Raw genomic sequence first — 16,983 nt, 5'->3', positions numbered from 1 at the left:
GAAGTTTTCTAATGCCCTACCTGAGATACCCCTCCTGTCCCGGCCCCCACTGCTTTTTTCCTTCCTCACCTCTGTCCGGAGAGAAATTCCATCGGAAGGTATGGGTGACACATCCCCTTCTTTACAGGTGGCAGCCTGGCAACTCCTGCAGAAAGGCCAGCAGAGCCCCACTCACACCGGGCCACCAACAAAGCCTTGGCCCCTCACTCCCTCCCACCAGCACAGCCCCGAGACTGCTGACGGGGCAGAGAATATGGAGTCAGGCACAACTTCAGGGGCTATTGCTGCCTGGAGCGCTGTTTATATTGACCTCAACCAGGCACACCTGGGGAGGGCCGGCCGGCAGGGTAAGGCTGCCCATGTCAGCTAATCCACAACCCTCAGGGAATCACATTGTTGAAAATGGACCTCGCTAAGGCAGAATAGAAGCCAAGGAAAAAAACGACACAATGCCATTTGCAGCCCCGTAGATGAGTCTAGAGGTAATCACGTGACTTGGAGTAAGTCAGAAAGTGAAAGACACATATCGTATCATATCACTTATAGGTATTACCTAAAAATGGATACCAGGGCAGATACTTCCACGGAGAAGGGCAATCACAGATTCATTAAACAAACTTACGGTTCACCAATGGAAAGGTGTGAGGATTGGTTTCATTACGATATCGGGGTTAACAGACATAATCAAACACAGGTGACATATATAATCACCAAAGACCTACGGAATACCAAGAGAAGACTACTCAACATTCTGTCCTAACGTACATGGGAAAAGGATCCCAGGAAGAACAGACATCTGTATATGTGTAAAAGAACCACATCTTCCACACCTAAAACAAGCCAAACATTGTATTCAAACTTGCTGTAATAGAAAATAAAAAATTAAAAACACGAACAAGAAGTAGTGAGACAAACTTGAGGGGCTTTCTCCTGGCACATTCCATTCTAAATTCCAATCTAGAACACGACTTCCATTGAGGCTCTGTTGCTCTAGTAACCAGATTTGGTAAGGGAGAACCGCTGCCACCTTGTGGCCGTTTCACGCAACAGCAGCTTTAATCCCAGCGCTAATGGTTAGTTGATATTCAAAATCATTGCAGGCCTGTAAATGACACCTGCCCTGAAAACAAATCCTGGGGTCACATATCGACCAAAAAATTCAAAGGACGTCCATATTTCAAAACGACCATTTCAAAAGGCATATTTTACGCACATTAGTGTTCTGCTTCTTTTTCTTTCTTTCCTTTTTTGTTAAAAAAAACGGGATTGGAAAAAGGCATCCCTCAGAATGGGTGAAAATCGTTGCAAACGAATCAATGGACAAAGGTTTAATCTCCAATATATATAAACAGCTCATGCAGGTTAATATTAAAAAAACAAACAACCCAATACAAAAATGGGCAGAAGATCTAAAGAGACGTTTCTTCAAAGAAGACACAGAGATGGCCAAGACGCACATGAAAAGCTGCTCAACAGCACTAATTATTAGAGACATGCAAATCAAAACTACAATGAGGTATCACCTCACACCTGTTAGAATCGGCACGCTCAGAAAATCTACAAACAACAAATTCTGGGGAGGGTGAGGACAAAAGGAGCCCTCTTCCACTATTGGTGGGAATGTAAATTGATACAGTCATTATGGAGAACAGTATGCAGTTTCCTTAAAAAAACTAGAAATAGAATTACCATATGATCCAGCAATCCCACTTCTGGGCATATACCCAGAGTAAACCGTAAATCAAAAAGGCACATTCACCACAATATTCATTGCAGCACTATTTACAATAGCCAGGTAATGGAAGTAACCTAAATGCCCACAGATAGATGAATGGATAAACATGTGGTACATATATAAAATGGAATATTACTCAGCCATAAAAAGGAATGAAACTGGGTTATTTGTAGAGACATCGATGGATCTAGAGACTGTCATACAGAATGAAGTAAGTCAGAAAGAGGAAAACAAATATTGTATATTAATGCATATATGTGGAACCTAAAAAATGGTACAGATGAACTGGTTTGCAGGGAAGAAATAGAGAGACAGAGGTAGAAAACAAACGTATGGACACCAAGTGTGGGAAGCCATGGGGTGGTTGTGGTGGGATGAGTTGGGAGATTGGGATTGACCTGTATACATGTATATCCATAAAATACATAACTAATAATAACCTGCTGTATAAAAAAATAAATAAAATTAAATTTCAAAATTTTAAAAAATAAAATTTTAAAATAAAACAGAAAAAAAGTTCTTCCCTTCACACAGATGTATTTATAGGAATGAATTATTTCCATGCTTATATCTATAAATACATAAAAGAGGAATCAAATCTAACTTGAACCATAAAAGAAAAAAAAACCTGAACCCACCAGTTATACAGAGGGAAACCCTATCAGGGCACTTGCTCCAGCGGTAAACAATTCTGAAATTGGTCAGAGGTGGGGAATCACCTCCCATACAGCCAACAACCCACCCCCCATGCAAGCAGCGTCCTCATTGCAAAGCTGGGGGACCGTGCTGAGGCATCTGTGAGTAAACGTGAGCTGAGCCCCAGGCCAGCTGCTGCTGAACTGTTCCCACCCTTCCCAGGTAAAACACCTGAATATGTACAAGAGCTTGAAAGCCTAGAGGAAGGGCCGTGGAGCCACACCAACGAAAGCACGCAGGCCAACCTGCTGCCTGCAGGCCAGCCAGGATGGTCCTGGCCCCGGGCGATCTTCTAGAAGCTTTCTATTGCCCTGCCTGAGATACCCCTCCTGTCCCAGCCCCCACTGCTTTTTTCCTTCCTCACTTCTGTCCGGAGAGAAATTCCATCGGAATGTTTGGGTGACACATCCTCTTCTTTACAGGTGGCAGCCTGGCAACTCCTGCAGAAAGGCCAGCAGAGTCCCACTCACACCGGGCCACAAACAAAGCCTTGGCCCCTCACTCCCTCCCACCAGCACAGCCCCGAGACTGCTGACGGGGCAGAGAATATGGAGTCAGGCACAACTTCAGGGGCTATTGCTGCCTGGAGCGCTGTTTATATTGACCTCAACCAGGCACACCTGGGGAGGGCCGGCCGGCAGGGTAAGGCTGCCCAGGTCAGCTAATCCACAACCCTCAGGGAATCACATTGTTGAAAATGGACCTCGCCAAGGCAGAATAGAAGCCAAGGAAAAAAAGGACACAATGCCATTTGCAGCACCGTAGAGGAGTCTAGAGGTAATCACGTGACTTGGAGTAAGTCAGAAAGTGAAAGACACATATCGTATCATATCACTTATAGGTATTACCTAAAAATGGATACCAGGGCAGATACTTCCACGGAGAAGGGCAATCACAGATTCATTAAACAAACTTACGGTTCACCAATGGAAAGGTGTGAGGATTGGTTTCATTACGATATCGGGGTTAACAGACATAATCAAACACAGGTGACATATATAATCACCAAAGACCTACGGAATACCAAGAGAAGACTACTCAACATTCTGTCCTAACGTACATGGGAAAAGGATCCCAGGAAGAACAGACATCTGTATATGTGTAAAAGAACCACATCTTCCACACCTACAACAAGCCAAACATTGTATTCAAACTTGCTGTAATAGAAAATAAAAAATTAAAAACACGAACAAGAAGTAGTGAGACAAACTTGAGGGGCTTTCTCCTGGCACATTCCATTCTAAATTCCAATCTAGAACACAACTTCCATTGAGGCTCTGTTGCTCTAGTAACCAGATTTGGTAAGGGAGAACCGCTGCCACCTTGTGGCCGTTTCACGCAACAGCAGCTTTAATCCCAGCGCTAATGGTTAGTTGATATTCAAAATCATTGCAGGCCTGTAAATGACACCTGCCCTGAAAACAAATCCTGGGGTCACATATCGACAAAAAATTCAAAGACGTCCATATTTCAAAACGACCATTTCAAAAGGCATATTTTACGCACATTAGTGTTCTGCTTCTTTTTCTTTCTTTCCTTTTTTGTTAAAAAAACGAGAATGGAAAAAGGCATCCCTCAGAATGGGAGAAAATTGTTGCAAATGAATCAATGGACAAAGGTTTAATCTCCAATATATATATAAACAGCTCATGCAGCTTAATATTAAAAAAACAAACAACCCAATACAAAAATGGGCAGAAGATCTAAAGAGACGTTTCTTCAAAGAAGACACAGAGATGGCCAAGACGCCCATGAAAAGCTGCTCAACAGCACTAATTATTAGAGAAATGCAAATCAAAACTACAATGAGGTATCACCTCACACCTGTTAGAATCGGCATCATCAGAAAATCTACAAACAACAAATTCTGGGGAGGGTGTGGACAAAAGGAGCCCTCTTCCACTATTGGTGGGGATGTAAATTGATACAGTCACTATGGAGAACAGTATGGAGTTTCCTTAAAAAAACTAGAAATAGAATTACCATCTGATCCAGCAATCCCACTTCTGGGCATATACCCAGAGAAAACCATAAATCAAAAAGGCACATTCACCACAATGTTCATTGCAGCACTATTTACAATAGCCAGGTAATGCAAGCAACCTAAATGCCCACAGACAGATGAATGGATAAAGATGTGGTACACATATAAAATGGAATATTACTCAGCCAAAAAAAGGAATGAAACTGGGTCATTTGTAGAGACATCGATGGATCTGGAGACTGTCATACAGAATGAAGTAAGCCAGAAAGAGGAAAACAAATATTGTATATTAATGCATATATGTGGAACCTAAAAACTGGTACAGATGAACTGGTTTTCAGGGAAGAAATAGAGACACAGAGGTAGAGAACAAACGTATGGACACCAAGTGTGGGAAGCCATGGGGTGGTGGTGGTGGGATGAGTTGGGAGATTGGGATTGACCTGTATACATGTATATGCATAAAACACATAACTAATAATAACCTGCTGTATAAAAAAATAAATACAATTAAATTTCAAAATTTTAAAAAATAAAATTTTAAAATAAAACAGAAAAAAGTTCTTCCCTTCACACAGATGTATTTATAGGAATGAATTATTTCCATGCTTATATCTATAAATACATAAAAGAGGAATCAAATCTAACTTGAACCATAAAAGAAAAAAAAACCTGAACCCACCAGTTATACAGAGGGAAACCCTATCAGGGCACTTGCTCCAGCGGTAAACAATTCTGAAATTGGTCAGAGGTGGGGAATCACCTCCCATACAGCCAGCAACCCACCCCCCATGCAAGGAGCGTCCTCATTGCAAAGCTGGGGGACCGTGCTGAGGCATCTGTGAGTAAACGTGAGCTGAGCCCCAGGCCAGCTGCTGCTGAACTGTTCCCACCCTTCCCAGGTAAAACACCTGAATATGTACAAGGGCTTGAAAGCCTAGAGGAAGGGCCGTGGAGCCACACCAGCGACAGCACGCAGGCCAACTTGGTGCCTGCAGGCCAGCCAGGATGGTCCTGGCCCCGGGCGCTCTTCTGGAAGCTTTCTATTGCCCTGCCTGAGATACCCCTCCTGTCCCGGCCCCCACTGCTTTTTTCCTTCCTCACCTCTGTCCGGAGAGAAATTCCATCGGAAGGTATGGGTGACACATCCTCTTCTTTACAGGTGGCAGCCTGGCAACTCCTGCAGAAAGGCCAGCAGAGCCCCACTCACACCGGGCCACCAACAAAGCCTTGGCCCCTCACTCCCTCCCACCAGCACAGCCCCGAGACTGCTGACGGGGCAGAGAATATGGAGTCAGGCACAACTTCAGGGGCTATTGCTGCCTGGAGCGCTGTTTATATTGACCTCAACCAGGCACACCTGGGGAGGGCCGGCCGGCAGGGTAAGGCTGCCCAGGTCAGCTAATCCACAACCCTCAGGGAATCACATTGTTGAAAATGGACCTCGCTAAGGCAGAATAGAAGCCAAGGAAAAAAAGGACACAATGCCATTTGCAGCCCCATAGGTGAGTCTAGAGGTAATCACGTGACTTGGAGTAAGTCAGAAAGTGAAAGACACATATCGTATCATATCACTTATAGGTATTACCTAAAAATGGATACCAGGGCAGATACTTCCACAGAGAAGGGCAATCACAGATTCATTAAAGAAACTTAGAGTTCACCAATGGAAAGGTGTGAGGATTGGTTTCATTACGATATCGGGGTTAACAGACATAATCAAACACAGGTGACATATATAATCACCAAAGACCTACGGAATACCAAGAGAAGACTACTCAACATTCTGTCCTAACGTACATGGGAAAAGGATCCCAGGAAGAACAGACATCTGTATATGTGTAAAAGAACCACATCTTCCACACCTACAACAAGCCAAACATTGTAATCAAACTTGCTGTAATAGAAAAAAAAAGTAAAAACACGAACAAGAAGTAGTGAGACAAACTTGAGGGGCTTTCTCCTGGCACATTCCATTCTAAATTCCAATCTAGAACACGACTTCCATTGAGGCTCTGTTGCTCTAGTAACCAGATTTGGTAAGGAAGAACTTCTGCCACCTTGTGGCCGTTTCACGCAACAGCAGCTTTAATCCCAGCACTAATGGTTAGTTGATATTCAAAATCATTGCAGGCCTGTAAATGACACCTGCCCTGAAAACAAATCGTGGGGTCACATATCGACCAAAAAATTCAAAGGACGTCCATATTTCAAAACGACCATTTCAAAAGGCATATTTTACGCACATTAGTGTTCTGCTTCTTTTTCTTTCTTTCCTTTTTTTTAAAAATATGGGAATGGAAAAAGGCATCCCTCAGAATGGGCGAAAATCGTTGCAAATGAATCAATGGACAAAGGTTTAATCTCCAATATATATATAAACAGCTCATGCAGCTTACGATTAAAAAAACAAACAACCCAATACAAAAATGGGGAGAAGATCTAAAGAGACGTTTCTTCAAAGAAGACACAGAGATGGCCAAGACGCCCATGAAAAGCTGCTCAACAGCACTAATTATTAGAGAAATGCAAATCAAAACTACAATGAGGTATCACCTCACACCTGTTAGAATCGGCATCATCAGAAAATCTACAAACAACAAATTCTGGGGAGGGTGTGGACAAAAGGAGCCCTCTTCCACTATTGGTGGGGATGTAAATTGATACAGTCAGTATGGAGAACAGTATGGAGTTTCCTTAAAAAAACTAGAAATAGAATTACCATCTGATCCAGCAATCCCACTTCTGGGCATATACCCAGAGAAAACCATAAATCAAAAAGGCACATTCACCACAATGTTCATTGCAGCACTATTTACAATAGCCAGGTAATGCAAGCAACCTAAATGCCCACAGACAGAAGAATGGATAAAGATGTGGTACATATATAAAATGGAATATTACTCAGCCATAAAAATGAATGAAACTGGGTCATTTGTAGAGACATCGATGGATCTAGAGACTGTCATACAGAATGAAGTAAGTCAGAAAGAGGAAAACAAGTATTGTATATTAATGCATATATGTGGAACCTAATAAATGGTACAGATGAACTGGTTTGCAGGGAAGAAATAGAGACACAGAGGTTGAGAACAAACGTATGGACACCAAGTGTGGGAAGCCATGGGGTGGTGGTGGTGGGATGAGTTGGGAGATTGGGATTGACCTGTATACATGTATATGCATAAAACACATAACTAATAATAACCTGCTGTATAAAAAAATAAATACAATTAAATTTCAAAATTTTAAAAAATAAAATTTTAAAATAAAACAGAAAAAAGTTCTTCCCTTCACACAGATGTATTTATAGGAATGAATTATTTCCATGCTTATATCTATAAATACATAAATGAGGAATAAAATCTAACTTGAACCATAAAAGAAAAAGAAAACTTGAACCCACCAGTTATACAGAGGGAAACCCTATCAGGGCACTTGCTCCAGCGGTAAACAATTCTGAAATTGGTCAGAGGTGGGGAATCACATCCCATACAGCCAGCAACCCACACCCCATGCAAGGAGCATCCTTATTGCAAAGCTGGTGGACCGTTGTGAGGCATCTGTGAGTAAACGTGAGCTGAGCCCCAGGCCAGCTGCTGCTGAACTGTTCCCACCCTTCGCAGGTAAAACACCTGAATATGTACAAGGGCTTGAAAGCCTAGAGGAAGGGCCATGGAGCCACACCAACGACAACACGCAGGCGAACTTGGTGCCTGCAGGCCAGCCAGGATGGTCCTGGCCCCGGGCGCTCTTCTGGAAGCTTTCTATTGCCCTGCCTGAGATTCCCCACTGTCCCGGGCCCCACTGCTTTTTTCCTTCCTCACCTCTGTCCGGAGAGAAATTCCATCGGAAGGTATGGGTGACACATCCTCTTCTTTACAGGTGGCAGCCTGGCAACTCCTGCAGAAAGGCCAGCAGAGCCCCACTCACACCGGGCCACCAACAAAGCCTTGGCCCCTCACTCCCTCCCACCAGCACAGCCCCGAGACTGCTGACGGGGCAGAGAATATGGAGTCAGGCACAACTTCAGGGGCTATTGCTGCCTGGAGCGCTGTTTATATTGACCTCAAGCAGGCCCACCTGGGGAGGGCCGGCCGGCAGGGTAAGGCTGCCCAGGTCAGCTAATCCACAACCCTCAGGGAATCACATTGTTGAAAATGGAACTCGCTAAGGCAGAATAGAAGCCAAGGAAAAAAAGGACACAATGCCATTTGCAGCCCCGTAGATGAGTCTAGAGGTAATCACGTGATTTGGAGTAAGTCAGAAAGTGAAAGACACATATCGTATCATATCACTTATAGGTGTTACCTAAAAATGGATACCAGGGCAGATATTTCCACGGAGAAGGGCAATCACAGATTCATTAAACAAACTTAGGGTTCACCAATGGAAAGGTGTGAGGATTGGTTTCATTACGATATCGGGGTTAACAGACATAATCAAACACAGGTGACATATATAATCACCAAAGACCTACGGAATACCAAGAGAAGACTACTCAACATTCTGTCCTAACGTACATGGGAAAAGGATCCCAGGAAGAACAGACATCTGTATATGTGTAAAAGAACCACATCTTCCACACCTACAACAAGCCAAACATTGTAATCAAACTTGCTGTAATAGAAAAAAAAAGTAAAAACACGAACAAGAAGTAGTGAAACAAACTTGAGGGGCTTTCTCCTGGCACATTCCATTCTAAATTCCAATCTAGAACACGACTTCCATTGAGGCTCTGTTGCTCTAGTAACCAGATTTGGTAAGGGAGAACTGCTGCCACCTTGTGGCCGTTTCACGCAACAGCAGCTTTAATCCCAGCGCTAATGGTTAGTTGATATTCAAAATCATTGCAGGCCTGTAAATGACACCTGCCCTGAAAACAAATCGTGGGGTCACATATTGACCAAAAAATTCAAAGGACGTCCATATTTCAAAACGACCATTTCAAAAGGCATATTTTACGCACATTAGTGTTCTGCTTCTTTTTCTTTCTTTCCTTTTTTGTTAAAAAAACGGGAATGGAAAAAGGCATCCCTCAGAATGGGAGAAAATTGTTGCAAATGAATCAATGGACAAAGGTTTAATCTCCAATATATATATAAACAGCTCATGCAGCTTAATATTAAAAAAACAAACAACCCAATACAAAAATGGGCAGAAGATCTAAAGAGACGTTTCTTCAAAGAAGACACAGAGATGGCCAAGACGCCCATGAAAAGCTGCTCAACAGCACTAATTATTAGAGAAATGCAAATCAAAACTACAATGAGGTATCACCTCACACCTGTTAGAATCGGCATCATCAGAAAATCTACAAACAACAAATTCTGGGGAGGGTGTGGACAAAAGGAGCCCTCTTCCACTATTGGTGGGGATGTAAATTGATACAGTCACTATGGAGAACAGTATGGAGTTTCCTTAAAAAAACTAGAAATAGAATTACCATCTGATCCAGCAATCCCACTTCTGGGCATATACCCAGAGAAAACCATAAATCAAAAAGGCACATTCACCACAATGTTCATTGCAGCACTATTTACAATAGCCAGGTAATGCAAGCAACCTAAATGCCCACAGACAGATGAATGGATAAAGATGTGGTACACATATAAAATGGAATATTACTCAGCCAAAAAAAGGAATGAAACTGGGTCATTTGTAGAGACATCGATGGATCTAGAGACTGTCATACAGAATGAAGTAAGCCAGAAAGAGGAAAACAAATATTGTATATTAATGCATATATGTGGAACCTAAAAACTGGTACAGATGAACTGGTTTTCAGGGAAGAAATAGAGACACAGAGGTAGAGAACAAACGTATGGACACCAAGTGTGGGAAGCCATGGGGTGGTGGTGGTGGGATGAGTTGGGAGATTGGGATTGACCTGTATACATGTATATGCATAAAACACATAACTAATAATAACCTGCTGTATAAAAAAATAAATACAATTAAATTTCAAAATTTTAAAAAATAAAATTTTAAAATAAAACAGAAAAAAGTTCTTCCCTTCACACAGATGTATTTATAGGAATGAATTATTTCCATGCTTATATCTATAAATACATAAAAGAGGAATCAAATCTAACTTGAACCATAAAAGAAAAAAAAAACCTGAACCCACCAGTTATACAGAGGGAAACCCTATCAGGGCACTTGCTCCAGCGGTAAACAATTCTGAAATTGGTCAGAGGTGGGGAATCACCTCCCATACAGCCAGCAACCCACCCCCCATGCAAGGAGCGTCCTCATTGCAAAGATGGGGGACCGTGCTGAGGCATCTGTGAGTAAACGTGAGCTGAGCCCCAGGCCAGCTGCTGCTGAACTGTTCCCACCCTTCCCAGGTAAAACACCTGAATATGTACAAGAGCTTGAAAGCCTAGAGGAAGGGCCGTGGAGCCACACCAGCGACAGCACGCAGGCCAACTTGGTGCCTGCAGGCCAGCCAGGATGGTCCTGGCCCCGGGCGCTCTTCTGGAAGCTTTCTATTGCCCTGCCTGAGATACCCCTCCTGTCCCGGCCCCCACTGCTTTTTTCCTTCCTCACCTCTGTCCGGAGAGAAATTCCATCGGAAGGTATGGGTGACACATCCTCTTCTTTACAGGTGGCAGCCTGGCAACTCCTGCAGAAAGGCCAGCAGAGCCCCACTCACACCGGGCCACCAACAAAGCCTTGGCCCCTCACTCCCTCCCACCAGCACAGCCCCGAGACTGCTGACGGGGCAGAGAATATGGAGTCAGGCACAACTTCAGGGGCTATTGCTGCCTGGAGCGCTGTTTATATTGACCTCAACCAGGCACACCTGGGGAGGGCCGGCCGGCAGGGTAAGGCTGCCCAGGTCAGCTAATCCACAACCCTCAGGGAATCACATTGTTGAAAATGGACCTCGCTAAGGCAGAATAGAAGCCAAGGAAAAAAAGGACACAATGCCATTTGCAGCCCCGTAGATGAGTCTAGAGGTAATCACGTGACTTGGAGTAAGTCAGAAAGTGAAAGACACATATCATATTATATCACTTATAGGTATTACCTAAAAATGGATACCAGGGCAGATACTTCCACGGAGAAGGGCAATCACAGATTCATTAAACAAACTTAGGGTTCACCAATGGAAAGGTGTGAGGATTGGTTTCATTACGATATCGGGGTTAACAGACATAATCAAACACAGGTGACATATATAATCACCAAAGACCTACGGAATACCAAGAGAAGACTACTCAACATTCTGTCCTAACGTACATGGGAAAAGGATCCCAGGAAGAACAGACATCTGTATATGTGTAAAAGAACCACATCTTCCACACCTACAACAAGCCAAACATTGTAATCAAACTTGCTGTAATAGAAAATAAAAAAGTAAAAACACGAACAAGAAGTAGTGAGACAAACTTGAGGGGCTTTCTCCTGGCACATTCCATTCTAAATTCCAATCTAGAACACGACTTCCATTGAGGCTCTGTTGCTCTAGTAACCAGATTTGGTAAGGGAGAACCGCTGCCACCTTGTGGCCGTTTCACGCAACAGCAGCTTTAATCCCAGCGCTAATGGTTAGATGATATTCAAAATCATTGCAGGCCTGTAAATGACACCTGCCCTGAAAACAAATCCTGGGGTCACATATCGACCAAAAAATTCAAAGGACGTCCATATTTCAAAACGACCATTTCAAAAGGCATATTTTACGCACATTAGTGTTCTGCTTCTTTTTCTTTCTTTCCTTTTTTGTTAAAAAAACGGGAATGGAAAAAGGCATCCCTCAGAATGGGAGAAAATTGTTGCAAATGAATCAATGGACAAAGGTTTAATCTCCAATATATATATAAACAGCTCATGCAGCTTAATATTAAAAAAACAAACAACCCAATACAAAAATGGGGAGAAGATCTAAAGAGACGTTTCTTCAAAGAAGACACAGAGATGGCCAAGACGCCCATGAAAAGCTGCTCAACAGCACTAATTATTAGAGAAATGCAAATCAAAACTACAATGAGGTATCACCTCACACCTGTTAGAATCGGCATCATCAGAAAATCTACAAACAACAAATTCTGGGGAGGGTGTGGACAAAAGGAGCCCTCTTCCACTATTGGTGGGGATGTAAATTGATACAGTCACTATGGAGAACAGTATGGAGTTTCCTTAAAAAAACTAGAAATAGAATTACCATCTGATCCAGCAATCCCACTTCTGGGCATATACCCAGAGAAAACCATAAATCAAAAAGGCACATTCACCACAATGTTCATTGCAGCACTATTTACAATAGCCAGGTAATGCAAGCAACCTAAATGCCCACAGACAGATGAATGGATAAAGATGTGGTACACATATAAAATGGAATATTACTCAGCCAAAAAAAGGAATGAAACTGGGTCATTTGTAGAGACATCGATGAATCTAGAGACTGTCATACAGAATGAAGTAAGCCAGAAAGAGGAAAACAAATATTGTATATTAATGCATATATGTGGAACCTAAAAAATGGTACAGATGAACTGGTTTTCAGGGAAGAAATAGAGACACAGAGGTAGAGAACAAACGTATGGACACCAAGTGTGGGAAGCCATGGGGTGGTGGTGGTGGGATGAGTTGGGAGATTGGGATTGACCTGTATACATGTATATGCATAAAACACATAACTAATAATAACCTGCTTTATAAAAAAAATAAATAAAATTAAATTTCAAAATTTTAAAAAATAAAATTTTAAAATAAAACAGAAAAAAGTTCTTCCCTTCACACAGATGTATTTATAGGAATGAATTATTTCCATGCTTATAACTATAAATACATAAAAGAGGAATCAAATCTAACTTGAACCATAAAAGAAAAAAAACCTGAACCCACCAGTTATACAGAGGGAAACCCTATCAGGGCACTTGCTCCAGCGGTAAACAATTCTGAAATTGGTCAGAGGTGGGGAATCACCTCCCATACAGCCAGCAACCCACCCCCCATGCAAGGAGTGTCCTCATTGTAAAGCTGGGGGACCGTGCTGAGGCATCTGTGAGTAAACGTGAGCTGAGCCCCAGGCCAGCTGCTGCTGAACTGTTCCCACCCTTCCCAGGTAAAACACCTGAATATGTACAAGGGCTTGAAAGCCTAGAGGAAGGGCCGTGGAGCCACACCAGCGACAGCACGCAGGCCAACTTGGTGCCTGCAGGCCAGCCAGGATGGTCCTGGCCCCGGGCGCTCTTCTGGAAGCTTTCTATTGCCCTGCCTGAGATACCCCTCCTGTCGCGGCCCCCACTGCTTTTTTCCTTCCTCACCTCTGTCCGGAGAGAAATTCCATCGGAAGGTATGGGTGACACATCCTCTTCTTTACAGGTGGCAGCCTGGCAACTCCTGCAGAAAGGCCAGCAGAGCCCCACTCACACCGGGCCACCAACAAAGCCTTGGCCCCTCACTCCCTCCCACCAGCACAGCCCCGAGACTGCTGACGGGGCAGAGAATATGGAGTCAGGCACAACTTCAGGGGCTATTGCTGCCTGGAGCGCTGTTTATATTGACCTCAACCAGGCACACCTGGGGAGGGCCGGCCGGCAGGGTAAGGCTGCCCAAGTCAGCTAATCCACAACCCTCAGGGAATCACATTGTTGAAAATGGACCTCGCTAAGGCAGAATAGAAGCCAAGGAAAAAAACGACACAATGCCATTTGCAGCCCCGTAGATGAGTCTAGAGGTAATCACGTGACTTGGAGTAAGTCAGAAAGTGAAAGACACATATCGTATCATATCACTTATAGGTATTACCTAAAAATGGATACCAGGGCAGATACTTCCACGGAGAAGGGCAATCACAGATTCATTAAACAAACTTACGGTTCACCAATGGAAAGGTGTGAGGATTGGTTTCATTACGATATCGGGGTTAACAGACATAATCAAACACAGGTGACATATATAATCACCAAAGACCTACGGAATACCAAGAGAAGACTACTCAACATTCTGTCCTAACGTACATGGGAAAAGGATCCCAGGAAGAACAGACATCTGTATATGTGTAAAAGAACCACATCTTCCACACCTAAAACAAGCCAAACATTGTATTCAAACTTGCTGTAATAGAAAATAAAAAATTAAAAACACGAACAAGAAGTAGTGAGACAAACTTGAGGGGCTTTCTCCTGGCACATTCCATTCCAAATTCCAATCTAGAACACGACTTCCATTGAGGCTCTGTTGCTCTAGTAACCAGATTTGGTAAGGGAGAACCGCTGCCACCTTGTGGCCGTTTCACGCAACAGCAGCTTTAATCCCAGCGCTAATGGTTAGTTGATATTCAAAATCATTGCAGGCCTGTAAATGACACCTGCCCTGAAAACAAATCCTGGGGTCACATATCGACCAAAAAATTCAAAGGACGTCCATATTTCAAAACGACCATTTCAAAAGGCATATTTTACGCACATTAGTGTTCTGCTTCTTTTTCTTTCTTTCCTTTTTTGTTAAAAAAACGGGAATGGAAAAAGGCATCCCTCAGAATGGGCAAAAATCGTTGCAAATGAATCAATGGACAAAGGTTTAATCTCCAATATATATATAAACAGCTCATGCAGCTTACGATTAAAAAAACAAACAACCCAATACAAAAATGGGTAGAAGATCTAAAGAGTCGTTTCTTCAAAGAAGACACAGAGATGGCCAAGACGCACATGAAAAGCTGCTCAACAGCACTAATTATTAGAGAAATGCAAATCAAAACTACAATGAGGTATCACCTCACACCTGTTAGAATCGGCATCATCAGAAAATCTACAAACAACAAATTCTGGGGAGGGTGTGGACAAAAGGAGCCCTCTTCCACTATTGGTGGGGATGTAAATTGATACAGTCACTATGGAGAACAGTATGGAGTTTCCTTAAAAAAACTAGAAATAGAATTACCATCTGATCCAGCAATCCCACTTCTGGGCATATACCCAGAGAAAACCATAAATCAAAAAGGCACATTCACCACAATGTTCATTGCAGCACTATTTACAATAGCCAGGTAATGCAAGCAACCTAAATGCACACAGACAGATGAATGGATAAAGATGTGGTACATATATAAAATGGAATACTACTCAGCCATAAAAGGGAATGAAACTGGGTCATTTGTAGAGACATCGATGGATCTGGAGACTGTCATACAGAAGGAAGTAAGTCAGAAAGAGGAAAACAAATATTGTATATTAATGCATATATGTGGAACCTAATAAATGGTACAGATGAACTGGTTTTCAGGGAAGAAATAGAGACACAGAGGTAGAGAACAAACGTATGGACACCAAGTGTGGGAAGCCCTGGGGTGGTGGTGGTGGGATGAGTTGGGAGATTGGGATTGACCTGTATACATGTATATGCATAAAATACTTAACTAATAATAACCTGCTGTATAAAAAAATAAATAATATTAAATTGCAAACTTTTAAAAAATAAAATTTTAAAATAAAACTGAGAAAAGTTCTTCCCTTCACACAGATGTATTTATAGGAATGAATTATTTCCATGCTTATATCTATAAATACATAAGAGGAATCAAATCTAACTTGAACCATAAAAGAAAAAAAAAACCTGAACCCACCAGTTATACAGAGGGAAACCCTATCAGGGCACTTGCTCCAGCGGTAAACAATTCTGAAATTGGTCAGAGGTGGGGAATCACCTCCCATACAGCCAGCAACCCACCCCCCATGCAAGGAGTGTCCTCATTGCAAAGCTGGGGGACCATGCTGAGGCATCTGTGAGTAAACGTGAGCTGAGCCCCAGGCCAGCTGCTGCTGAACTGTTCCCACCCTTCCCAGGTAAAACACCTGAATATGTACAAGGGCTTGAAAGCCTAGAGGAAGGGCCGTGGAGCCACACCAGCGACAGCACGCAGGCCAACTTGGTGCCTGCAGGCCAGCCAGGATGGTCCTGGCCCCGGGCGCTCTTCTGGAAGCTTTCTATTGCCCTGCCTGAGATACCCCTCCTGTCGCGGCCCCCACTGCTTTTTTCCTTCCTCACCTCTGTCCGGAGAGAAATTCCATCGGAAGGTATGGGTGACACATCCTCTTCTTTACAGGTGGCAGCCTGGCAACTCCTGCAGAAAGGCCAGCAGAGCCCCACTCACACCGGGCCACCAACAAAGCCTTGGCCCCTCACTCCCTCCCACCAGCACAGCCCCGAGACTGCTGACGGGGCAGAGAATATGGAGTCAGGCACAACTTCAGGGGCTATTGCTGCCTGGAGCGCTGTTTATATTGACCTCAACCAGGCACACCTGGGGAGGGACGGCCGGCAGGGTAAGGCTGCCCAGGTCAGCTAATCCACAACCCTCAGGGAATCACATTGTTGAAAATGGACCTCGCTAAGGCAGAATAGAAGCCAAGGAAAAAAAGGACACAATGCCATTTGCAGCCCCGTAGATGAGTCTAGAGGTAATCACGTGACTTGGAGTAAGTCAGAAAGTGAAAGACACATATCGTATCATATCACTTATAGGTATTACCTAAAAATGGATACCAGGGCAGATATTTCCACGGAGAAGGGCAATCACAGATTCATTAAACAAACTTAGGGTTCACCAATG

Source organism: Mesoplodon densirostris, chromosome 1 (assembly GCF_025265405.1).
Source record: "Mesoplodon densirostris isolate mMesDen1 chromosome 1, mMesDen1 primary haplotype, whole genome shotgun sequence".
NCBI classification, from domain to species: Eukaryota; Metazoa; Chordata; class Mammalia; order Artiodactyla; family Ziphiidae; genus Mesoplodon; species Mesoplodon densirostris.
The sequence above is the reverse complement of the archived record's forward strand: the minus strand, read 5'-3'. Positions refer to the sequence as shown.